The following is a 26,774-nucleotide window of genomic DNA, read 5'->3' as shown; positions in this document are numbered from 1 at the left end:
CCCTTTATGCTGGGACCCTATAGGGGGCTATGTTCGGCCGAACAAAGAAGGCCTGTTCGGGTTCGGGCAGCGAACCGAACCGAACCCGAACAGGCCAAAATCCGGGCGAACCCGAACAGTGGCGAACACTGTTCGCCCATCACTAGTGGTTGGAGGTGGTTGGGGGGAGGGTGGGGTTGGGTGTGGTGGGAAGTGGGGTCTCAGAGGCAATCAAACAATCACGGGACAATCGAAGCCGATCACGGGACAATCAAATACAATTACAGCACAATCGAATCCAATCGCCGCACAATCAAATCTGATGCACTTGGAAGGTGATGGGGGGTGGGGGTGGTGGTGGGGTGGGGGTTTTTGGGAAGTGGGGTCTCAGAGGCAATCAAACAATCATGGGACAATCGAAGCAGATCATGGGACAATCAAATACAATCGCAGCACAATCAAATACAATCGCAGCACAATCGAATACAATCACAGCACAGTCAAATACAATGCACTCGGACGGTGATTAGGGGGGGGGGGGGGTCTGAGGGCGATTTGAGGGGGTGGGGGGTTGATCAGGAGCCTGCACGGGGCAGACTGAGTCCTGATCTGATGAGAGGCAGACACAGGGGGTTACTGATCGCAGATCAGTTAGTGATTGCTGGGGAGGACAGATGTAAACAAAGAGCAGGGGATGTAATCAGGAGGGGGGTCTGAGGGCAATCGAGGGTCTGGGCAGGTGATCGGTTACCCCCGCGGGGCAGTTAGGGTCTGCTCTGATGGGTGGGGGTGCTGAGGGGTGATGGACAGGTGATAGACAGGTGATCAGAGAGGGATCAGAGGGGGATCAGGGGGGGATCAGAGGGGGATCAGGGGGTAAGGTAGCTGTATACAGATGTATACAGTATACAGGGGGGTAGTCTGGGATGGGGTCTGGGGTGATCTAAAGGTAGGGGGGAGATCAGGGGTGACTAGGAGGCAGTTAGGGACCTAAACTAAGGGACAGCGTCGCCAGTTAGTGGCAGGTGTGTGTGTGTGTGGGGGGGTTTATAGGGGTGCAAGGGTGCTGGGCAGGGGTCTGCTGGGGTGATCAGGGGGGGTATGAGGCCTGGGGTGGGAGATCAGGGTGGCTGTGAGCAAAAAAGAGCTGTGTCCTGTGTACTCACAAAGTGCTTCCTCCTCGCTGGTGGTCTCTGCAACAATGAGACCACGAGGCGAGGAGGAAGCACGTATAAGGCACTTTGTTTACCTAACAAAGTGCCTTATACCCCCTGATTGGCTGCTTCTGCGGATTCCTCCGCTCGCCGGCGCTGCTAAGTGGCCGGCGAGCGGAGACTAAATGCCGGGCTATCGATCCCGGGCGGAGGATCGCGTCACAGATGACGCGATCGCTCCGCCCATGCCCTTACAAGGACCGCCGCCTCTGTGGGTGAGCTGGTCCTTGCAGGCTCCACTTCCCGGCCGCCGCTGTGCGTTAGGCGGTCGGGAAGTGGTTAATGTTAATTTATCAAGGCTGTTACCGCATGAAAAGCTGAAATTACAGAGCAATGAGATAAATTACCGACTTGTGCTCAACACATGTCAGGAAATGTCAGTAAATGTCATTTCATCAAGGTTACAGCATTCGCTAACACATTCAGTGATTATCTCCAGCTCTCCTCTGTCGTTAACTGGCTTTGAATGCCTTCCTGTGTATGTTCTCATGATTAACAGGAGCAGGCAGCCAATAGAAACAGCCCCTGTTCTCCTGCAAGTGCTGCTGATAGGTCTCAGACCCCCCAGACAGTGAGCAGAGAGAATGGACAAAACATATTTTCCAGGTTCCCTTCTGTGGTGTAACCCTTTCAGACCCTGTTTGAAAAAGCAAAGTTGCTAGTGGTGAAATCACCAAGCATGGCATTTGTAATGTCTCCGGGAAGTCCATCTAAGTTGTGGCAATTAAATAAAATGTTAAGAAACACTGATAGACAGATTTAGAGCAGCAGAGGCAGTATAGAAAACAGTAAATGTAACAAATGTTTACATTCAAAGGGATGTCAGGATGACTTCTATTGTAAATACCTCTGCAGCTTGTAAAAACACAGAGACAAGCTGCTCCAGCTGCTCTGCTGTTATCAAAACGGTAGTAGTTTGGTAACTTAAAGAGAACCCGAGGTGGGATTTCATTATGTTAGTGGGGCACAGAGGCGGGTTGTTCACACTAACACCAGCCTCCGTTGCCCCATGGTGTGCCTCCAGGACCCCCCTGCGCGCCGCTATACCCCCCGCAGTGCTGGCGACACGCAGCGTGTCGCCAGCACAATGTTTACCTATGTTCTGTCTGTTTGCGTTGCTCCCCCGCCTCCTCCTTATCGGCGCTACCCGCCCGTGTCACTTCCCTCCAATCAGCGGGAGGGAAGGGACGCAGGCGGGTAGCGCCGATACGGAGGAGGAGGGGGAGCGGCGCTGACAGACAGCGCATAGGTAAACATTGTGCTGGCGACACGCTGCGTGTCGCCAGCACTGCGGGGGGGGGGGGGGGGGGGTATAGCGGAGCGCAGGGGGGTCCTGGAGGCACACCATGGGGCAACGGAGGCTGGTGTTAGTGTGCACAACCAGCCTCTGTGCCCCACTAACATAATGAAATCCCACCTCGGGTTCTCTTTAAGGAACATCTACCTCACATGTGAAAATATTGATGAATTAGCACACACAAGTGTAAAATACCGAATGCGGTATTTTAAGGACTGGGATTTTGTTATCGAACAGCCTTTGATGAATTGAAGCCCAAGACCCCTGAATATTTCCCAAAATGACCCCATCTAGAGATCTAGACCACAGAATGTATTTGACAAGGGATATATAATTAGGGATTTGACTCTTTGGTCTTTTCACGATTTTGATTGGAAGAATGAGGTAAAATTTATTTTTTTTCTGAAAAAAATTCTAATTTGAAAGCACATATTGCCCACATGCAGTTTGCATGCCATCATAAAAGATCCAAAGCAGAATTATTTGCACCATACTTCATTATGGCAGTGCAAAAAAACCAAGACCCCTGGATATCCCTAAAAATGACCCAATCTACAAAACTAGAACCCCCAATGTTTTTAACAAGGTTTTTAATTAAAGTGGATCCGAGATGAACTTTTACTCATTGCATAATTGTGTTCCTTTCCTATTGTTTTTAGGGAATTCCTTAAGCTAAATACTTTTTTGTTTTTGTTTTAGTACTCTAATTCCCTATAAACTAAACAAGCCACGCCCACAGGTTATCAGAGAGCCAAGGCACTTTCAGACAGTAGCAAGGGCTCATGGGAGCTCAGTCTGGGCAGGAGGAGGGGCAGGTATTATCAGCCAGAGATTTCAGAGGCAGAGGGGAGGAGGGAGGAGGAGGGGGGATTAGGTTTTTTGCTCAAGATGCAGATAAGCTTGCCTCTGTGTAATGTTAACAAACAACATGGCTGCTGTCATTGTATCACAGGAAGAAATATTCATTTTCTATTAAAGCTGTTTGCAGTTAGATTTGCTGTGTAAATCTAAACTTTAGATAAGCTATATAGACAAGTTACTTGTTATAGTTAGTTTTTCATCTCGGATCCGCTTTAAAGAGAAACTCCAACCAAGAATTGAACTTTATCCCAATCAGTAGCTGATACCCCCTTTTACATGAGAAATAGAATGATTTTCACAAACAGACCATCAGGGACTAATACTGTGTGACTAATTTTGTGCTGAAACCCCTCCTACAAGAGGCTCTGAATACCGCGGTACTCCTGGCAAACTGCCACAATGTAACAATGTTCACAGACAGGAAATGGCTGTTTACAGCTGTCTAACAGCTAGAAACAGCTAAATAACCTGCCCACAGTAACAATGTCACCATGTAATAAATGTCAGAATGTGAATCTGGGAGAGGAAAGATTTTACAATGAGCAAACACTGACTAAATCATTTATACATAATTATTGTAAAAATGAAGCACTTTTTTTTATTACATTATTTTCACTGGAGTTCCTCTTTAAGGTATATAATCACAATATACTATCAACATACTACATAAAATCTTCACTTTATACTACCTTAATACTATGTATAATCATGCTACAACTCTATATACGCTACACTTTATATGACCTAAATACTGTGTTTAATCATGCTACAATATATACTAACTTTATACCTATATATAGGCTTAAAGGGAACCAGAGACGAAGCACCCTCATGTATTTTACCATATATATCAGTGGGAACATTAGAGAAAACACCTACCCTGCTCTCTGTTTCATCCTCACTGCTAAAAGTGTCTGTTTTCAGCTGTGATAAGAATCCCGGACTGAGCATTCAGTCTGGCTTTGCCGGTAATGATTATTGCTGAGTCATTATAGCAGAGCCACAAGGGGGCAGGCTTGGGCTTTAAAAGGCACCAGAGAAGACAGACTCAGCTATGATCATTCCGTAGCAAAACCAGACTGAATGCTAAGTCAGGGTTTCTTATCAGAGGTGATGACAGTCAGATTAAACAGAGAACAATGAAACAAAGAGTAGATTAGGTGTTTACTGTCATGTTCCCACTGATTTATAAGGTAAAATACATGCGGGTGCTTCGTCTCTGGTTCTTTTTAACTATATACTACCTACATACTACATATAATCATGCTACACTATTTCCTAACCATATACCTATATACAGTACATGCTATACTTTATTATACCCCAGTGTCGGACTGGGAGGTGGAAAAACTGTGGAAATCCACCTGCTGGCCAAGCAGCAGAAACCCTGTGTTATCACTCCCAATAGAAACCTGCAGCAAGTCTTCATTGTGAGCAGCAAAACCTGATTACTGCTGCTTGGCCAGCAAGTGGATTCTTTCAGTTTTTCCAGCTCCAAGTCCGACACTGTTGTACCCAAAAACTACGTATAATCGCACTATCCTACTGTATATACTAACTATGTACCTACATGCTGTATATACACTATACTATATACTTCCTAAATGTTATGTGTAATTATGTTACACTATATACTAACTATATACCATATATACGCTATACTATGGACAACCTAAATACTACGTATAATAACACTTCTAACTCCTAACTGACTTTACATCATCTTTGCATTGGAGCATGTTTGCTCAATCATAATGCAAAAACGGGCTTGAAAAAGGCTCTTCTAAGCTGATCTTCTAGCTCACAAAATGCATACACAAACACAGAAAATAATGTTAAAGCCTCATCCCTGGAATAATTTTCTTTTAATTTAGGATATTGTGATTTGGTATTGTCTACATACACATGTAAGATTAAACATGGCTGGGGAAGCCACTAAAGACCGCCTAAAATCTGCTGTCTGTTCAAGAGCCCCCCACAGCTACCTAAAGATCTGGCATGCCAGGGCTTTAGTGACCTCCAATGTCTGAGCAAGTTGAGCAACCCCCAAGTGCATTATTTTCCCACTAACCCTGCCTGTCACAAACTGCTCCATGATGCAGAGGTGTAACTATGGGGGAGCAAGAGGGGGCATATGTCCCCAGATGCAGCACTGTAAGGGCACTCAGCATCGCCTCTGCACCCCCACCTGCATTTGTGGTGTCTCCCTGGCTGCCCGAAGTGCCCCTGTCTCATCCCCCCCCCCCCCCGCAGAGGAGTTAAGAAACGTTAACAGCACCAGAAAAAGCGGGGTGCCTCTGGCTATCTAAAGAGGAGCACCTCTGGCTATATCAAGGGGGGGCACATCTGGCTATTCAAAAATTTAAAGGGGGCACATTTGGCTATCGAAATTGGGGAAAGGGGTCACATATGGCTATCTTCAAGGGAAAGGAGACACATCTAAACAGCATTTGTACATTTTTCTCCACCCATGATAACATTCTGATGTGTGGCCATGCCCATTTTTTCCAGAGGGGGGCACAAAAACTGTCTTTGTCCTGGGGCACTGAAAACTCTATCTACATCATCTCTCCTCCCAGCTACATAGTAACAGACATGTCGGTAGCCTCTAGAGGAATGAGTATTCTGCGGTAATTGAAGTGTGTAGAGCCTAATGCTGGGAATACACGTTTCGTTTTTGCCTTCGTTTTAGCCTTCAATTCGTTCAGTAAATGAATCGAGTGTTGAAAACGTATGTGAAAATAGTCATAATCTCATTATAGTTTCGATTAATAGACCCCAAAAACGAGCGACTAGTGATCGAACATGTTTGATATTATCTCTCTTTATCCATCTAATCGAGCCATTGGTAGGCTTGATGGCTGTTCAGATCGATTATATATCCGTTTATGTTAGTCCGTCCCTGTAAAAAGGGATTTTCGTTTCGTTTCTTTGCAGCCTTCGATCATTGGAAAAACGAAACCATCAGAATAAAAAAAAAAAACGAAACCGTGGGTGGTGATATTAACCGTACGTTCGATTATTTCGGGAACGAAAAGGACAAAAGGCACAATCGAAACGAAGGCTAAAACGAAGGCAAAAACGAAACGTGTATTCCCAGCATTAGACCATTGTTGAATATTTATTACTGTCTGTATCACCCAAGCCACTTATGAAACTTTAAACCACATCTTGTCTGTAAACTGTATCAAAATGAAGCCTTTTGTTCCTGATCAGTTTTTATGGTTTAACCTCCTCTCCTTTCATTGGGACTGGCAATAAAGCTCCATGGTGTAAGTAAAGAATAAGCTGAGCAATAAAGACACAAAACAAATAACAGCTCAAAAAAACTACTAAGATCTTTACACAAGGTTCAAAACTAAAATAAATGGGATTTGGGCATTATGTTTGAAGTCTTTCAAACAAAGTCAACATTTTACTTGATGAAAAGGGCACATAGAAACAAAAATGGCAACTGTAAGCAGGCAGCAAAATATATGGATATATTGGAATAAATAGCTGACTCAGGCATCAGCCAAAATGCTGATAATTCAAACACGTCCCATGTTATGTTGCTATGCTTAGGATTCATTGACAATTACAATTAACAATTACAATCATGTTCTGTTTATTGCCACATTATTTGTTATTGTTGTATAAGAATAGGAAAATGATGAGCCATTCAAACTAATCAGCCGTACCATATAAACACTCATGCTGGAATCACCATACATGTTTAATCAAGTTTTCAAGCATTGTAAAATTGAAAATTACATTTTAATTATGATTGTTGTAAGAAATGACTTCTTTTTTTCCTTCTGTTAATTTACTGTATTTGTTGAGTAAAACAAAAATATTTCAAAATGTTTATCTTGTACATCATGTGTTAATATGTGTATAACCATTATAAATTTAATATGGCTTTGAAAGTTATTTCCTGTAAAATTGCTGTAATTACACTCAATATATTCAAGGACGAGCCAGATAGATGATGTAATGTCACATGCTTCGATTAAAAAAAAAACATCGGCACACACACATTGCAACCCCACTAGCAACTTCTTTTGTTAAAGGACCACATGAAAAATTGTAAAATGTAAAATACATATGTAAATACAGTATCCTTCAAAGGAGCATAAATTATAAAATTACTGTTCTCCTATGTAGCTGGAGCTTACAGAAGGTAGTAAAAACATACAGATTTGAAAGGTTTTTGACTAGTATATCTCATATATGAGGATCACTCCAATTACCCTCTATTTTGCGACCTGCCAATTTATTTATTTTTTTTGATTGATTTTACTCTGAGGCCTGTATCATTTTTAATATAAAACAATTCAAAGTGAAATGCATGGGTTGATCGATGATTGGCAGCACAGGCAAACCAGTATTTTTGGAATATCTATGGTGATAATACCTACTTTATAAGTTTCATGACCATTAACCACTAGGCGACCGCGGCACCAGCTCCAGGACCGCCTAACACCGATCGTCGTAAAGTCCCTGGGGCGTATTTTGCAGGAGATCGCGCGCGGCAATCGCCGCTTGGAGACTGTTATACGGCGAAACAGTCGTCTATTAATACAGTACAGCGATGCTGTATCAGGGAGTGTAATTAGAGTACTGCTTCAAACTGACACACCAAACTCACTGTGTAACACAACGCAAACAGCTGTTTGTGTAGTGACGGCCGTGCTGGACTGGTGCGCACCATCGCGAGAGTGCAGGCCGTGGCGGTTTTCAAGCCCAGTGCTTTAAAACATCTTGCATGTGCATACATCAATCAGGGAGTGTAATTAGAGTACTGCTTCACACTGACACACCAAATTCACTGTGTAACGCACCACAAACAGCTGTTTGTGTAGTGATGGCCATACTGGACTGGTGCGCACCATGGCGAGAGTGCAGGCCGTGGCGGTTTTTAAGCCCATATGGTCGCCGGGCTGTGGTAACTCAATGATAGCACAACAGTGACTGTCCAGCTGATGAAATTTGGTCTGTCCACAATGAAGCAACGACCACACACCAGAAAAATTATTATTGTTTTTGTTAGCGGCCGCTGCTACCAGCAGCCTTAAAAATTCAGGAATCCACCTGGACTCCTGGACCCTGTTGGTGGTGGCGGAGAAGTCAGTCAATCGGCTTGCGGGCAGAGGTGCTGTGTGGGGAGCGACTTAGTCTTGGGGCAGGCAGTCACACGGCGTGCAGGCAGAGATGCTGTGTGTGGGGACTGACTTAGTCTTCGGGCGGGCAGTAGCCCTCCGGGATCCATGCCTCAATCATTTTGATAAAGGTGAGGTACTGAACACTTTTGTGACTTAGGCGAATTCTTTTTTTTTTTCTCACTCAGTGACAATGCCTCCAGCTGCGCTGAAGGTCCTTTCTGATAGGACGCTTGAGGCAGGGCAAGACAGAAGTTGGATAGCAAATTGTGACAGCTCTGGCCACAGGTCAAGCCTGCGCACCCAGTAGTCCAAGGGTTCATCGCTGCTCACAGTGTCTACATCCACACTTAAGGCCAGGTAGTCGGCTACCTGCTGGTCCAGGCGTTGGTGGAGGGTGGATCCGGAAGCGCTAAGGCGAGGCGTTGAACTAAAGAATGTCCGCATGTCCGACATCACCATGAGATCGCTGGAGCATCCTTTTCTTGCCTGCGTGGACATGGGAGAAGGATTACTGGCAGTGGTACCTTTATTGCATTGTGCTGTGACATCACCCTTAAACGGATTGTAAAGCATAGTTGCCAGCTTGTTCTGCATGTGCTGCATCCTTTCTGCCTTCTGGTGAGTTGGTAACATGTCCGCCACTTTGTGCCTATACTGAGGGTCTAGTAGCGTGGCCACCCAGTACAGCTCATTACCCTTGAGTTTTTTTATACGGGGGTCCCTCAACAGGCTGGACAGCATGAAAAATGACATCTGCACAAAGTTGGATCCAGACGTACTATCCATCTCCTCTTGCGCTTCCTCAGTGACTTCAGGTAAGTCCTCCTCCTCCCCCCAGCCACGAACAATACCACGGGAACGTTGAGCAGCACAAGCCGCCTGCGACGCCTGCTGCGGTTGTTCTTCTGCCGTCGCCTCCTCCTCCAAAGAAACACCTTCCTGATCATCTGAGTCTGCCTCCTCTTCCCCCCTCTGTGCTGCCGCAGGTGTTGAGGAAACATCTGGTTCTGGTGCAAATTGATCCCACAACGCTTCCTCCCATAACTGTTCCTCTTCACGCTCCTCCACAGCTTGATCCACCACTCTACGCACGGCATGCTCCAGGAAGTAAGCGTACAGGATCAAGTCGCTGATGGCACCTTCACTGTGACTCACCAGGTTGGTCACCTCCTCAAACGGCCGCATGAGCCTGCATGCATTTCGCATAAGTGTCCAGTTGTTGGGCCACAACATCCCCATCTCCCCAGATTGTGTCCTTCTACTGAAATTGTAGAGGGACTGGGTGACAGATTTCTCCTGCTCTAGCAGGCGAGAGAACATAAGGAGAATCGAATTCCAGCGAGTCTGGCTATCGCAAATGAGGCGTCTCACCGGCAACTTGTTTCTTCACTGAATCTCGGCAAAGTGTACCATGGCCGTGTAAGACTGCCTGAAATGCCCACACAACTTCCTGGCCTGCTTCAGGGGTGATGGCACTATGGTGGCATCAGCAGCTGACGTTGAAGGGCATGTTGGCTGGCTGTACATAGGTGGCGATACAAGGCGCCGGATACTGCCACCAGCTGTTTCTGATGACGAGCTCCCCTGCTTCTTTCAGGAACTCGTCTCCTCCTACTCCTCTCTGACTCCCCCTCTGAACTGTCCCCCTGTTCATCTCCTCTATTGGGAACATACGTGGGATCCGTATCATCATTATCATCATAATCATCCTACCCAGCTTCGTTTGCCACAGACACCTCCAAAACTGCACCAACAGCAGGTACTTCATCATCCTTCTCCTCACACGTTACGTCCATAGTGTCGCCTAACTCAGACATATGAGGTGGTGTAACTTGCTTAGCACCTTCATCTGGTTTTAACAATAATGACTGTGCATCAGTGATTTCCCCACCACATAACTCCTGGGCACTGGCAAATGTAGTGGACGTGGTACTTGGAGTAGCGCTGGTGGCTGCGGAAGATGAGGTGTTCTGTGTTAAATAGTCAACCACGTCCTGACAATCTTGGGAGTTGATGGGACGTGCCTTCTTCTGAGCCCTGTACTTTGGTCCAGGGCCGCATGGAATCACATCACCACGACCTCGCACACACCTGCTGGGTGGCATTCCTCTGGGTCTGGGTTTGTCCGTTTGGCCATGTCGGGGGGGATGAAGTGAAAGGTATGCACTGACTTGACTAATAAAATGTGCAGTCACACAGGTGCAGTTAACAGGTATGCACGGAGTGGTATATCACTCATGTAGGTGGGTGGGTGCACTGAACACAACAGCTAGGTATATGCAGTGATGGGTATTACAAATGTGCACCTGTCACACACACACAGGTACCGAGCAGGTACAGTGACACTGCATGCGCTCACGTAGGTAGGTGGGTGCACTGAAGTGAACAACAGGTAGTAAGTATATGCAGTGATGGTTATTACAATGTGCATCTGTCACACACAGACAGGTACCGGACAGGCACAGTGACACTGAGTGCGCTCACGTAGATAGGTGGGTGCTCAGTGAACAACAGGTAGTAGGTATATGCAGTGATGGGTATTACAATGTGCACCTGTCACACACACAGGTAGTCACTGAATGTGCTGGGCCTGGCAGTGGCACAAACAGTAGGAATTACCAAGGCTGTCTATGCAACACAAGTGTCAGTGGGACACACACACACAAAAAAATAGATCACAAGAACAAGATTAGCTCTCAAAAGAACTGTTGAGGGGTGCTTTTTTAGCAATATGAATCAGCAAGGAGGATGCTAAGAAGCCTACAAGAGCCTAACTAAGCTTTCCCTATGAGAGTCTGCAGCAACTTTCCCTTCTCTAATGAATGCAGGCACACAAGTGAGTCCAATGCCTGACGCTGCCTGCCTTTTATAAGGGGGGGTGGGGCTCCAGGAGGGAGTGTAGCCTAATTGGCTACAATGTGCCTGCTGACTGTGATGTAGAGGGCCAAAGTTGGCCCTCATGATGCACTATAGGGGCTAACCGAACTTCCGGAAAAGTTTGCTGTTCTCTGCGATCGCGAACCATGGAAGTTTGCCGGGAACCGCTCACCGGTGAACCATTCAAGCCATCTCTACCGATCCCGGGGATTGGCTTAATTATTGACCACATTTATTGTATATTTGTGAAAGGAAAGTGGATATCTAACACAATTTACCTTGCTAATGATGACCAGCCAATCCAAAATGGATAGTTATAAAACACCAAAAAAAGCACACTTTTGCTAAAGAAAAACTTAACTCAATGGCCCATATGCAATTAACTTTTTCTCCCAATTCTTCTCATAGTTGAAATGCTTACATCTTGTCAATAAAAGGCCATTTAAAGGGAAGGTTCAAGCAAAAAAAAAAAAAAAACGAGATTCACTTACCTGGGGCTTCTACCAGCCCCATGCAGCCATCCTGTGCCCTTGTAGTCACTCACTGCTGCTCCAGTCCCCCGCTGGCAGCTTTCTGACCTCGGAGGTCAGGGCCAAATTGCATACATTTTTACACATTCCCGCTAGTGCAGGAACATTAACACATACATTTTTACGCGTTAGTGGTGAAACGCGTACATTTTTGTTCCTGCACTAGCTGGAATGCGTAAAAATGTATGCAATGTGGCCCTGACCTCCGAGGTCAGAAAGCTGCCAGCGGGGGACTGGAGCAGCAGTGAGTGACTACAAGGGCACAGGATGGCTACATGGGGCTGGTAGAAGCCCCAGGTAAGTGAATCTCATTTTTTTTTTTGCTTGAACCTTCCCTTTAAACCACCAGCAAGCATGAATACACTCAAAATAATTTGAATCTTGCTTTTTAACCTATGTGTTGGTTCTCTTTCAGTTGCAAAGTGATGAAAAGTTATCTTAAAGAGAAGATTAAAAAGTATCTCCTAGGAGAAAACTCAGGAGAAAAAGTTTATTGCAGCAATCCCTCTCTTACTAAAATGACATATTTTTGCTATAACCACACACACTTCACATTTATCCCCGATTTACGAGTACAGCAATACTGTATTTATAAAGCATTTACAAAGCATTGCAGTGTTAATTATCATGCTTAGCACAACAGCCTGTTCAAATGTTATCGAAATCAACAACTATGTAGCCATAGATTGATTCAGTAACCTCACTGCAATCTGTGGTAGCATGAACAGGCATTAGAGCAGAGGATTGCACCTTCCTGGATACTCAGTTCATTAAACTACTGAGTTTTGTCTGATGTTGAGCAGATGTTATAAGATAACAAACTCCTACATTGCTTTTTATCTGATTCAGGTTGACATTTTCTTCTTAGTAACAAATCAGTGAAATAAGAGAACATGCTAGTTTAATCATAACTGTACACACTGAGACCATACACAGTCATAAAGCTTATTCACCCAGCTTGTTGGCATTCATGAGGTGAGGGGTAGATTCTTTCTTGTATTGAACAAAATGATCATCCTGACTGAGATCAAAGTATGGCCCCTCTTCAATCCATGTCATTCGAGTCTTTGGTGCAGTGTCCTGTTTGGGATAAATGATGACCCACAAGCGTATCTTTATTATCTTCATGGTGTCCTGTCCTATTACTGTGCGACTGTAAAGGCTTTTTTTGTAATTTCTGTGATGTTTTCCCAATGTAATACACTTGTCAAGCTTGTTGAACTGAGAAACACTACAGTGCTAGAAAAGCAGCAGTATCAGTCTGTGCTGTGAAGTTGTACCATTTGTGACACTGGAAGATTGCTTAACCACCTCCCGACCACCTAATGCAGGATTGTGGTGGGAGAGTGGCTCTTTCGTTTCTCTGCGACCCATATGCGCGTCATTTCGTAAGGTATGAGATTTGTGGAGCTCGAGCTCGCACAAGCGCGCTCTCCCTTCACTGCGCACAGGGGAAATCATCGATCAGCCTGCCAGCTGTTCATCAGTGCTGGCAGGCTGTTTTTTTTTTTTTTTTGCAATTTGCAAATAAATGTGTATATGGCACTGACATCTTACGCCGTGATGCATAGCGAAAAGTCTTGTCACTTAACTGTCCCTCAGAGGGGCTCACAATCTAATCCCTGCCATAGTCATATGTGTATGTATGCATCGTGTAGTGTATGTATCATAATGTAGGACCAATTTAGGGGGGGTGGGGGTAAAATATATATTTTTTAGCAGCAATCAAATACCACCAAAGGAAATCTGTATTTGTGAGAAGAAAAGGAGGTGAAATTAATTTGGGTCATAAGTTGTATGACCAAGCAATAAACCATTAAAGTTGTGAAGTGCCGAATCGTAAAAAATGACCTGGTCAATGGGGGAGGGGGGGGGGGGAGCAGGGGTATAAACCTCTGGTTATGGCTGAGTGAAGATATATAGAGGGTGGTTGGATGCCGACAGCTAAATCAGTGCTAGCTGGGTGCTGCTAGTGTACTGTAGAGTGCTGATTGGTGACTGGCTGGGGTAGCATGTACACACCCACCCACACACACCCACAACCACCCAGACGCAGAGACAAACAGTGTATACACAATGCACATGCACACACAGAGACACACACACCGCACAAACAAACAGGCACACAGACAGACACTGCACAAATAGGTACACTCCCTCACACACAAGTTGCACAAGCAGGCATACTCACGACAACACAGAGGCTGCACAAACAGTCACACTCGCTCTCACATGCGCACACACTGCACAAAACAGTCATACTCGCTCTCTCACACACACACACTGCACAAACAGGCACACTCTCACAGGGCATTTTTTAGGATAAAAAAACTCTCAGGGTGAGTGTGCAATATATAGTTGTAATATAGTTGTAATTTGAAGAATTTACATTACATCACAATGTCCTTATATCACAATGTACTGTATGTATGCTACAGGTGATGACATACCATGTAATAGGGTGGGTGCACTACTAAACGCTTTCTCTGAGACTAATCAAACCAATGCTGTAGCATGCAAGACATGCACAGAAAAGGACATTGTGATGTAAGATATCCACACTCTCCTTCACATTTCATGTATGTGTTTCATCTGATACTGAGCACGCTGCGGCTGGTGTGATACGACATGAAAGAAAAGAATCATCCACTGTTCCCCATTGCTGTATATTACTCCTTGAAGTGTGGGCTTTAATATAGTTGCACTAAGGCTGTTTAGCAGGGGCGTTGCTAGGATCCTAAGAGATCCAGGCACTTTTAGGCATGCCAGCTGGAAAATGGGTGTGGCCACACACCAGAATGTGGGTATGGTCATGGGTGGAGCCAAATTTACAGCAGTCTAAGTAGGCCTGCCCAGCAAAATGTTGGATGAAACCCCCTCTTCAAAAAAACAAAACAAAAAAACAAAAACAAAAGTGCAGCATATCACATAAATAGGCAGTGTCACTTAAACATAACTGAGCAGAGTTACCTGGCTACTGTGCTGGCTGGTCTCGATTTCTTCTGGGCAGGCTGACCTACCACCAGGTTATCTGGCAGTCCCCCCCCATAGCATTCCCTGGCCTTCTAGCGGACCCCTCCCATACTCCCACAGGCCTCCCATTGAGGCACCACAACTCCCAGCATGCCGCCATAGAAGAACCACAGCTCCCTGCATGCCCCCATAAAGGCATCACAGCGCCAGCATGGCACCACAGCACCCAGTATGCCCACATAGTGGCATCACAGTACCCAGCGTAACCCTGATTGATTCACCACTGCTCCCAGCATGCCCGCCATTGAGGCACCACAGCTGACTCTGCTTGGGGGACAGCGGGGGCACCGCAGGATAGATCCGGGGCACGTGCCACTGATCTTTGGGGCTAGCAACACCCCTGCTGTTTACTGTACAACCTTATCACGTAAAATCAGGTACCCTTTAAAGCTACCCAACAACCAGCATTAACTCCCAGTTTTCTGCCATAACACTGGAGTGGAAGCAAACAGTCAGATTGTTAGAAATTTGGATCTGAGATCCCTTCATAACTGGTAGTACACCCAAAGTAGAAGTGAAGAAGAGTACACTAAAATGTTTGCTGCATTCCCTGTCAATTAATACATATACTCTAAAGGGATACAAGAAGTGTTGTTTTTTTCTTATTACTGCCTTTAGACTGGCTGCTCTCACTTTTTTGTTACATACATCCAATTTTGATTGGCTAATGGTTGGTCAATTTTGGAGCTTACCTACACAAGGGGCCTGATTCACAAAGCGGTGCTAACAGTTAGCACGGTGGTGAAAAGCCCTTTATCATGCCTAAACTCAGTTTAGGCATGATAAGTTTAGGTGTGATAAGTTTAGGTGTGATAAGTTTAGGCATGATAAGTTTAGGTGTGATAAGTTTAGGCATGATAAGTTTAAGCACCAACTGCGTTAGCACCGCAATGCACAGCTGATCAAAAGTTTTGCGCTAGCAAAGTCTGGTGCACTTCGCACAGAGTTTAATGGCGCTGCTTTGCGTGCGGGACTTTGCACGCTGTCTACACTTATCTAAACTTAGCATGCCTAAACTTATCACACCTAAACTTATCACACCTAAACTTATCACGCCTAAACTGGCTTTTCACCAGTGTGGTGCAAAGGTTATCACGCCTAAAGTCTTTTAGGCGTGATAACTGAGTTATCACCGCTCTGTGAATCAGGCCCAATCTGTTCATGGAGGGAGTCGTTAGTGATAGGCAGCAACACAGCAACGTTAGTGTTAGGCAGCAGTGTTAGGGCTAGTAGGCATTCCCAGGGGGGTTCCGTTAGTGTTAGGCATCGAGAGGTAGGGCTCGTGTTTGGGTAAGGTTAGGTTAGGTCATAGTAAAAAAAAACCTGGTAAAGATTAACAATATTTTACTATTGTGTTAACCACTAGCCGACCGCGACACGCCGATGGGCCTGGCCGCGGCGGCAGTCCCAGGACTGCCTAACACCGATTGGCATAATGTCCTGCGGGCCTGTTTTGCAGGAGATCGCGCGTGCATCCCTGCTTGGATGGCTCCGCTCCGCCTTCAGTCTCCATGCGGCAATCGTCGCTAGGAGACTATTAGACGGCAAAACCGTCTATTAACCACCCTGGCGTTCTGATAAGATCGCCAGGGCGGCTGCGGGAGGGTTTTTTTTAAATAAAAAAAAAACTATTCCATGCAGCCAACTGAAAGTTGGCTGCATGAAAGCCCACTAGAGGGCGCTCCGGATGAGTTCTTCTTATCGCCTTCCGTGTTTCGCTTACCTCGTCGCCATGGCGACGAGCGGAGTGACGTCATGGACGTTAGCCGACGTCCTGACGTCAGCCGCCTCCGATCCAGCCCTTAGCGCTGGCCGGAACTGTTTGTTCCGGCTACGCTGGGCTCGGGCGGCTGGGGGGACCCTCTTTCGCCGCTGCACGCGGCGGATCGCCGCGCTGCGGCGGCGATCAGGTAGCACACGCGGCTGGCAAAGTGCCGGCTGCGTGTGCTGCTTTTTATTTCATTAACATCGGCCCAGCAGGGCCTGAGCAGCAGCCTCCGGCGGTGTTGGACGAGCTGAGCTCGTCCAGACCGCTCAGGTGGTTAAAATATACAGTGCTGCAATCTAAGTCAGCGCTGTACTGGGACAGCCATGTGACACGGCTTTCCCCCTGGGACACAGGAGAGTGATAGCCTCTCATAGGCTAAAGCCTATGAGAGCCAATCGCCATTATTGGCTGGCTGGGGGAGGGAGGTAGTTGAGAAAAAAAAATTGTAAAATGTATTAATAAAATAATAAAAAATATTTATAAAAAAAAATTAAACACTGGGGGAGCGATCAGAAAGCTCTGTTGGTGGGGAGAAAGGGGGGTGGGGGTGAAATCACTTGTGTGCTGAGTTGTGAGGCCCTGCAGCGACTGGCCTTAAAGCTGCAGTGGTGCAATTTATCAAAAAATGGCCTGGTCTTTAGGGGGGTTTAACACTGCGGTCCTCAAATGGTTAACTAGTATAATATCAATAATGTTATCAATATTCTACTAACAGATAACTCCGACACCCTTCTCACCATGGCACCCTTTTTTACATGTATGTGTGTGTGAGAATTTAATAGAATTTTATATATATATATATATATATATATATATATATATATATATATATATATATATATATATATATATATATATATATATATGTACGTATATATATATATATTTCCCTATCAGTTTGTATGAAGGATATTAATAATTCATTTTTTATTTTGGATGCCAGACTGGTATGCTCACTTTTGTTTTCTGATTCATTTTATTCAGCAGCTGATGAAACACCAAGCGGGCACAAGAGAAATGACTCAGCATCTTCATAATTGCCGTATTTTATCCAGTGAGGGTTGAAACAATGTCAAGTAAAAACAGCGTACTTTTAAACTGTCATTTATAACTGAATTTTTTTTTACTGGAAAACTATATTTAAAAGTAACCACTCTTGTCAAGCGTGAAGTTTGTACTTTTATAGATAATACTAATCTCAGTGTTGAATCATAAAGTTATTTCGGCCTCTGTGTTAATTCTTGAGGATACATTCGTCTATATGTGTGATGTTAATAAATAATGATTTAATTTTAATTTTGTATTTTTTTTTTGTTATGGACTTTATTTGTGTTGGTTTAAAGTCAGTATAGCCATGTAAAAAACTGAATCTTTCACCCGACATTCTGTAGTGACCTGTGACTTCATGGGTGAAGAAATTACAAAGATGTATTACCATTTGACAGTAGATGCTCTATGCCCCAAACATCTAATGTCAAAAGAAGGTACCTAAGGCAGATCAACATATAAATGTGTGGCTAGATGAACACAGAAAGACACAACCAAAAAGGCTTAAAAAGATGAGCTGTTGTCTTATGTATTTCATTACCAAGTCAACAGCTTACAGTCTCCAGTTTGCTGCAAGGCTGTATGAGGGTTATATTATTGTTTGCATTACATATGCATAACAGTTGGTTTTACATGACAATCAGATGAGATTACATAAACAATTACATCATTAACATCAGTATAAACTAAGTATTAACACCACAAAGTATTAGTGGTGAAAACACATTAGAGACGTGAAGTTTTCGCCCCCCCACTCCCACTCCCCCTGATTAACTCCTGCTCAACTCACCTGATTGGCCCCCCTTACCAGAACTCTGCATTTAAAGCGCCAAACGACCACTACACCACATAGAGGTGCTTAATGCAGACCTGGACTACTACTGGTGAGTACTTGTTATGTTTTACCTTTTACTACATCCTTGGTCATTGCCTTTTTGCCACGACCTCACCAAATTCCTGCTAGCTAAACACCTTAGTCTATACTGGACTCTTATACCATATGCCATTATCCCCCCCCCCCTCCCCCCCCCCTTATTAGGCGCTCCCACTGCCGATCCTGTACTACAACTAAGAGTTTCCTTACTCACCAAGTATTACAATCTCTATTGTTCACATACAATATAATTTACCCCCGATTTAATTCACATACTGTTATTACCCATACATCTACTGTTGTCATGTATTCTTTTTAATTGTGATTTTTACTTTTATGTCTGTGTTTGTATTATGAAGCTAATTAATGTATGTCTCTATCGGCAGTTTGAATCAGGATTGTTCATCAAAATGTTTGTTTAGATGTCTACTAGAGTGTAATCTATCACTTTCTGCATGCACTATTGATTCTTATATATAGTACCGGCTGTGTCTGAAATTGAGCTCTCTCTGTCCCACAGTTATTGTAATGAGCTTACTTTCCAGCGGCAAGTCCCACAGCGTCTCCGGCGTGGTCCGAGCGAGCGGCAGGGCTTCTGCATTGGGGTCTGCTGGTGGCATCCCCAGCATCCCTCCAGTGGTGTCTTCTGACTCACGCGTGCGTGGTGCGACCTTTGGGTCGCGCGCGAGTTCGAGTGAGCCTTATAGGCTCAGGAGGAGGATGTAGGGATGGCTGCAGGTGATGTCACAAGGTGACATCACGAGATGGGAGTGGCTACTGGTTGAGCATCTTGTATTTAAGACCAGAGCATTTAGTGCTCGCCGACCTTGATACTGATCAGTTTGCTGGTTCTAGGTCTAGCTAGCTACTTTGAGCTACATTGATATATTCTGTAGACGCACAATATATATGTACTCCAGTTAGTCAGTCTTTTGTTATTTTCGTATTTATTCTCATAATTTATCCATAACATCATATTGTATATTATCTGTGTACCGACTTCTCGCTTGTCTCCTGACCTCGCCATTGTCTAGCCCTCTTGTACCTCTGCCATCTGATTACGTTACCGACTCGGCCTGTCCCTGACTTCTGACTGACATCTGATTTATGTGTATGACCCAGCTCGATTATTAGACTACAATTTAGCCTATCTACTCTGTACCTCGCTATCTCTGACCTGTACATGACCTCAGCCTGATCTAGACTACTCTTTGTATATTATTGTGGTATTACCTGTACGCTACCTCACGTACCTGAACTGCATGCTATCTCATCACGCACCAACGTGATAATTATATACTCCTTTTTGAATTGCCTGAAGAAGTGGGGTCATGCCCGCGAAACGCATTGTGATATCTTGGAGTGTAAAGGTATATTCTTTTGTGTTATACCTTGAAACATACTTGTTTCCGAGTGTCCTTTGGAGTGGTCAGATTTCCACCTCAACCACGTCCAAGTTTTTAAATTTTTATCAATTGTTTTATTCTTTTAGTGCCTCTGTTCACTTGCATTGATTTTCCATCCACCCTGGTGGAAGGCAGGCAAACTTTATACGTTACCTCCTAACTACAGGGAGCGACTTTTTATCCCTGAGTAGGGACAAGAGTAATCTCCCTACCTGCTTTTACAGTGGTTGCCTGAGAGGTAATCCTGGTTTGTGAGTACTATATTTACCTTTTATCACTCTTCCCTTGTGTCCATACATACTACACTATATTGGGCTCTCGATGTCCTTGTGTTCTTTTCCCTTTAAAGGGTAGTTTAACATTTGTTAAAGGGGCACTACAGCGAAAAAATGTGAAATTTGAAATATGTGCAAACATAGACAAAACAGAAGCACACTTTTTCCAGAATAAAATGAGCCATAAATTACTTTTCTCCTATGTTGCTGTCACATACAGTAGGTTGTAGAAATCTGACAGAAGTGACAGGTTTTGTACTAGTCCATCTCTTTATAGGGGATTCTTAGGGATATATTTATTTTCAAAAGCACTTAGTGAATGGTAGTTGCTCCGTCCAACTGCCAAAAAACTGTGTAGGGAGCAGGGAGACTGGCCAGCATCATTGTTTAACCTTCCTTGCGGTAAGACCGAGCTGAGCACGGGCTATGCCGTGCAGGAGGATTTCTCAGGCCCTGCTGGGCCGATTTGTATAATTTTTTTTTTTGCAACATGCAGCTAGCACTTTGCTAGCTGCGTGTGCACTCCGATTGCCAGCGCTCCGTGCCGATTAGGTGCCGCTCGCCGCCCCCCCCCCCCCAGACCCCGTGCGCTGCCTGGCCAATCAGTGTCCGGCAGCGCTGAGGGGTGGATCGGGACTCCCTTTGATGTCACGACGTCGATGAAGTTGGTGACGTTACCCCGCCCGTCGCCATGGCGACGGGGGAAGCCCTAATGGAAATCCCGTTCAGAACGGGATTTCCGGACGGGCTTGATCGCCGGAGGCGATCGAAGAGGGTAGGGAGATGCCGCTGCACAGGCCGCTAGGCTAGCTACATGTTTAAAAAAATAAATAAATTTAAAAATTGTGCTGCGCTGCCCCCTGGCAGTTTTATTTAACCGCCAGGAGGGTTAAATTCTTTTTAGGGAATATCTTTATAAAGAATAAAAGCCTTGCTAAGGATCCCCTATGAAGAGATGGACTGGTCCAAAACCTGTCACATCTGTCAGATTTTTACAACCTACTGTAAGTGACAACAACATAGGAGAAAAGTAATTTATTTATTTATTTACTTCTTATTTGTATACATTTGCACATATTTTAAATGTTAAAATTTTTCGCTGTAGTGCACTTTTAAATAATTTATAAACCAGTACAGCACAAGCCATTTTGAAATTTTATCTTATTAGCAGTTACCATTACATTTCACTCTGCAGATAGCTATGACTTTCCAGACATGGTCAATACGCAAAGAATGCTTACTAGCAACTATGACAACAGCACACTATGTAGTGAGTGATACACTTACTGTATATACATTCTTGTGTGCAGGTTCTAGCCATTCATCTGTAGGGACATTCAGTTAATCACCATGTTCTTTGCAGGTGGTCATTCAGGGGTGTAACTGAAAATGGAGTCCCCACAGCAAAAACCCTGAAGGCCCATCCTTCTCCTGGACTAACATGCTGTGCTCTCTGCTACCTCTGATCCCCACCCCTGCCTAGTCTCACGCACTCTGCACTCCATTCGGCTCCCTTCATTTTTGGTAGCTGTTTTTGGTTCCTCTTCTACAATGTGCTCTCCATTGCTTCTGGTCTTATCTTTTAGTGAGAGCTGATCTTCCCCGTCCAGATTTGGTAGTGTGTGGCATAAAACATGGAGCCTCTTTTCTTCTCTGAAACATCTCTGTGGAAATTGAACTCTCTATAGTGTGGTGTTAGATAACCAGAGATGCATTGCACCTGTAGTGGTAACCTCGAAAAGAGGAGTGACTTTGTACTTCTACTTCTTTGTACTTCTTCTGTCCCTATTGGTGCAGAGGGAGGATCAGGAATGGTGGTGATCACAAAATAGGGTTGGACGAGTGGAAGAAAACACTTTAGAATGGAGGAAGGATGGTGAAGAGGTCTTTAGCTGTCCATTGCTGATGGACCTTTTAGTAGTTGCTATATAGCTGTTATGGTGGTACCTTCACCACTATGCTCTGTAAAATCAGTTACTTCACACAGCAGTTGTTTCCTGAGGGAATAAACATCTTAAAAAGGGTGATTATGCAGGAGAACAGAGGCACCAAAAGGATAAAAGGAAGCTAAATGAGCTTAAAAATTAAATTCTTGGTAAATAGAGGAGGTAGTGGTGGACTTACCTCCTCCAAGTAGACACACAACGACTGCAGTAAAGACAGTCAATATATTTTATTTATAAACTCCAAATATGCAACGCGTTTGGCAGGTTTGATCCCGCTTCATCCGGCAATAACAACGGAGTAGTAGCATATGTGGTCAGTAGAAGAGCCAGGCACCAGGCAGAGATGCCTGGCTCTTCTACTGACCGCATATGCTATTGCTCCATTGCTATTGCCTGGTGAAACGGGATCAAACCTGCGAAATGCGTTGCATATTTGGAGTTCATAAATAAAATATATTGACTGTCTTTACTACAGTCATTGTGTGTCTACTTGGAGGAAGTAAGTCCACCACTACCTCCTCAGATGCTAGATGGGAATTGTACGAGTTGAAGCAATGCAGGGCTGGATAGCCCTAAAAGAGAGAGAGCATAGAGACAGAATGAATGTGTGTCCACCAATCTAGTCGCCACCCAGCGACGGTGAACACACATCAGCAGAAACAAAGTATGAACGCAATCGCAAGACTGGCGATTGCCAACAGTGACACAAGACCGAGCAGGACAGAGCACGAGAGTAGCAAGAAAGACACAGCAAGCAACAACAATCAGAACATCAAGGAAAATAACAAACGCTAGCTAAACGCGAACACTGCACTCATTCGCAACAGCGAACGCGTTTAAGACACGATCACCGCACGTTAGGCGCCCAGTGATAAGCGTGCCACCCTAACTAACCAATGAAACACAAACATGAAATAGAGAACGCGAACGCTTACCTCACCGAGCCTACAGCAAGCGTTCGTACCAGACGAGACAGACAGATGGGGCTACCAGTAGCAACCGCTGCACTGGCTAGCACCCCTAAGGCAGAATACAGAAGGAACCACTGCTGCTACCGCTAGAGTGGATGCGATCCAGACAGACAAACAGATGGGGCTACCAGTAACAAGCGCTGCTCTGGTTAGCACCCCTAAGGCAGAATACAGAAGGAAGCACTGCCACTACCACTAGGGCGAATGAAATCCAGACAGATGGAGCAGCCAGTAGCAACCGCAGCTCTGGCCTACACTCCCAGACAGACAGAACAATTTCCTGTCGATTGCCGCTGGCGACAAGACAATCGAGACAGAGAGACAGAACAAGGCAGTACAGATAATACAACCTGACTGCACTAGAAGGGATGCCTAGTGCAGTCCCAAGGAATTAATCTAAGATAATCTTAGCAAACGATAGCAAGGCTGATACTCCAGGAGAGGTTGCAGGAACAAACCATCATGACCGGCAAGGAATTCTGGGAGCAAAAGGTATTTATACTGCAAGCCATCAAAGGAGCCAGCTAAGCAATTTGCATGACAAGTATATGCAAATTCCTCACCAGCAGAGCAACTCTGAAACTTGCAAAGGGAAGACAGGTCTCTTTTCCAGAGACCTGCAACACTCTGACCTAAAGAATGGACAAACAGCTGTTTACACATGCAGACAGCTGAGCAGATCATTACAAAATGATTCTTCATATGAACGATCCGAAATGATTGTTTGGGGCCACTAATGGACAAAAATCTGCTAACCAATCCGAACAGATTAATGAAATCAATCCAATTTTTGGTTCAATCCCATCAATCTGATCAGATTGGTGAGGAAATGTTGGCCCATTAGTGGTTCCAAACAACCATTTCCGATCGTTCATATGAAGAATCGTTTGTAATCGATTGTTCAGCAATTGTATCATTAGAGGCCTCCTTAAGACACCACCTTTTATTTAAATAAAAAAAACACCTTTTTTAAATCAAATCATGTGAAGTATAACCGCGTTTTCCCTTTTGTACGACAGAGTACACATTAAATCATCATAATCATCTTCATCCTTATCATCATCATCATCATCATTGTCAACTATACAAATGTTATTTCAAAAGGCCAATGAAACAGATGTCAGGTTAGCAAATGGACGTGTTCGTGCATGTATTTCTAAACAGTCTCAGAGGTGAAGGGAATGCAATTTCTATATATTTTGTTACAAATGAAAAAAGAACATTGAAATGGACTAGTCATAGTGAAAGAAATGCTGCAATCTATTAAAAGCCGTAACAATACAGATGGCTGAAAAACAGAATTTTATCAAAAGTGCACCTTCCACCAAAGCACTGCAAATACCTACTGTATGTAACATTCTGCTATTGTGTGAATGCTATTTTTAGTAAACTGTAAAGCTGTCCATAACTTCGATTTTTCACTTTGATCCAACCTGCAAGTAATCTATACAGCCTGAACTTATCTGACTAACTGACTTTCAATTGATTTTGTGCAGTTTATCAATCAAATGTCTGATCATCAAACATGCTGGAAAATTTGAGTGAAAATGGTTTACGAGAAATAAGTTACATTTCAAAATCATAATTAAGTGTTATCAAATATTCAAAATTCCAAGTACTGGTAAGCAAAATTAGCAAATTACGATCATCATTAATTAAATAGCTAGCTAGCCTGTCTTGGTCTAAACCTTTTAGCAGTCCACAGTTTTCAGTATGCAATCAGTAGACCCTTTCAGAGCATACCACCACCCAAAGTTTTGGTAGGACCCTGGTTGATATGGGGCATCCCTGGGCAGAGGGAAGTAGGCATGTTGGGTAGGCATGTTGGGGAGAAGCTAAATGTGCTTAGTGGTATAATTCAATGATAGCAGTCTGCCTAGCAAGATTTTGGATGAATCCCCATCTCTTTTAATTGAAAATAAGGTCATAGACATATAGACAGCCATTTATTTATTCTAAGTAGCAATAGTATAGAAATCAACTGATTCTTGGGTGCATGTAAGAATAGCATTATTATAGAAAAATTATATATCAAACATCCAGAATATCACACCTATTAAAAAAAACCCACATACATTACAGCACCCAGATAGCATAAATACCCCCTAAAAGAGGGCAAAAAAGGCCCTATGAAGTAGCCATCACACTAACACCCCAAAATTGAACCGTTAGAGGCTGCAGTCCTCTAATCTATCAAAAATTGCATGCACCAGCTGGTCTGTAAACTTCTTCCATATATATTGAGTGGTGCTCTGAAGGTCCGCCAAAACAAGGACACAATCATGGATAAATCCAAATCAACAGTCTATTGGCCAAGCAGATGTCAATCCTGGACCAAATCGCAGAACAGGAGGCATAAAATCTATCAAAAGCATCCAGCTTCCAATATTATGCACACATTTCTATTGGACTCAGTCGCAGTCCTCAAAAGATACATACAGGTATTGGCAGATTTCAATATGATCACTTGAATTGCTCATTTGGACTTCAGTTTTAACGTTTTCATCATGCAATATGCACAAAGCAGAGCAAAAGCGAGGTCATGCAGATAAGCTGATTGGCAGCACGTTAGTGTCCATATATAGGAAACATATTCAGCATTGAAGCAACTTCATGGTGTAAATAAAGCTAGCAACATAAGCCATGCAGATTAGAATGTGTAGTGGCAGAGTTGATGGTGAATTAATGTCCATGTACACGTGGCCACTTATTGTGCTTGGTGTAGTGGATGGCCTCAGACACTGTTCATCTGACATGTTTTGTTTTGGGCGAAACATGTCAGATGCATAGCGTATGAGGCCATCCACTACACCCTAGAGACACTCTGTGACCTGCACCTATCTCTAAACTGGATGACTGCCGGTCTGGTAACAATGCTTTCAATCAAGCACAAACTATGTGTTAACGCCAAACACAATAAGTGGCCACGTGTACATGGACATTAATTCACCATCAACTCTGCCACTACACATTCTAATCTGCATGGCTTATGTTGCTAGCTTTATTTACACCATGAAGTTGCTTCAATGCTGAATATGTTTCCTATATATGGACACTAACGCGCTGCCAATCAGCTTATCTGCATGACCTCACTTTTGCTCTGCTTTGTGCATATTGCATGATGAAAACTTTAAACCTGAAGTCCAAATGAGCAATTCAAGTGATCATATTGAAATCTGCCAATATCTGTATGTATCTTTTGAGGACTGCGACTGAGTCCAATAGAAATGTGTGCATAATATTGGAAGCTGGATGCTTTTGATGGCTTTTATGCCTCCTGTTCTGCAATTTGGTCCAGGATTGACATCTGCTTGGCCAATAGACTGTTGATTTGGATTTATCCATGATTGTGTCCTTGTTTTGGCGGATCTTCAGAGCATCACTCAATATATATGGAAGAAGTTTACAGACCAGCTGGTGAATACAATTTTTGATAGATTAGAGGATTGCAGGCTCTAAGGGTTCAATTTTGGGGTGTTAGTGTGATGGCTACTTCATAGGGCCTTTTTCACCCTTTTTTAGGGGGTATTTACGCTATTTGGGTGCTGTAAT

The sequence above is a fragment of the Hyperolius riggenbachi genome, chromosome 2 (genome assembly GCF_040937935.1).
Source record: "Hyperolius riggenbachi isolate aHypRig1 chromosome 2, aHypRig1.pri, whole genome shotgun sequence".
NCBI classification, from domain to species: Eukaryota; Metazoa; Chordata; class Amphibia; order Anura; family Hyperoliidae; genus Hyperolius; species Hyperolius riggenbachi.
This window is presented reverse-complemented; position numbering follows the sequence as displayed.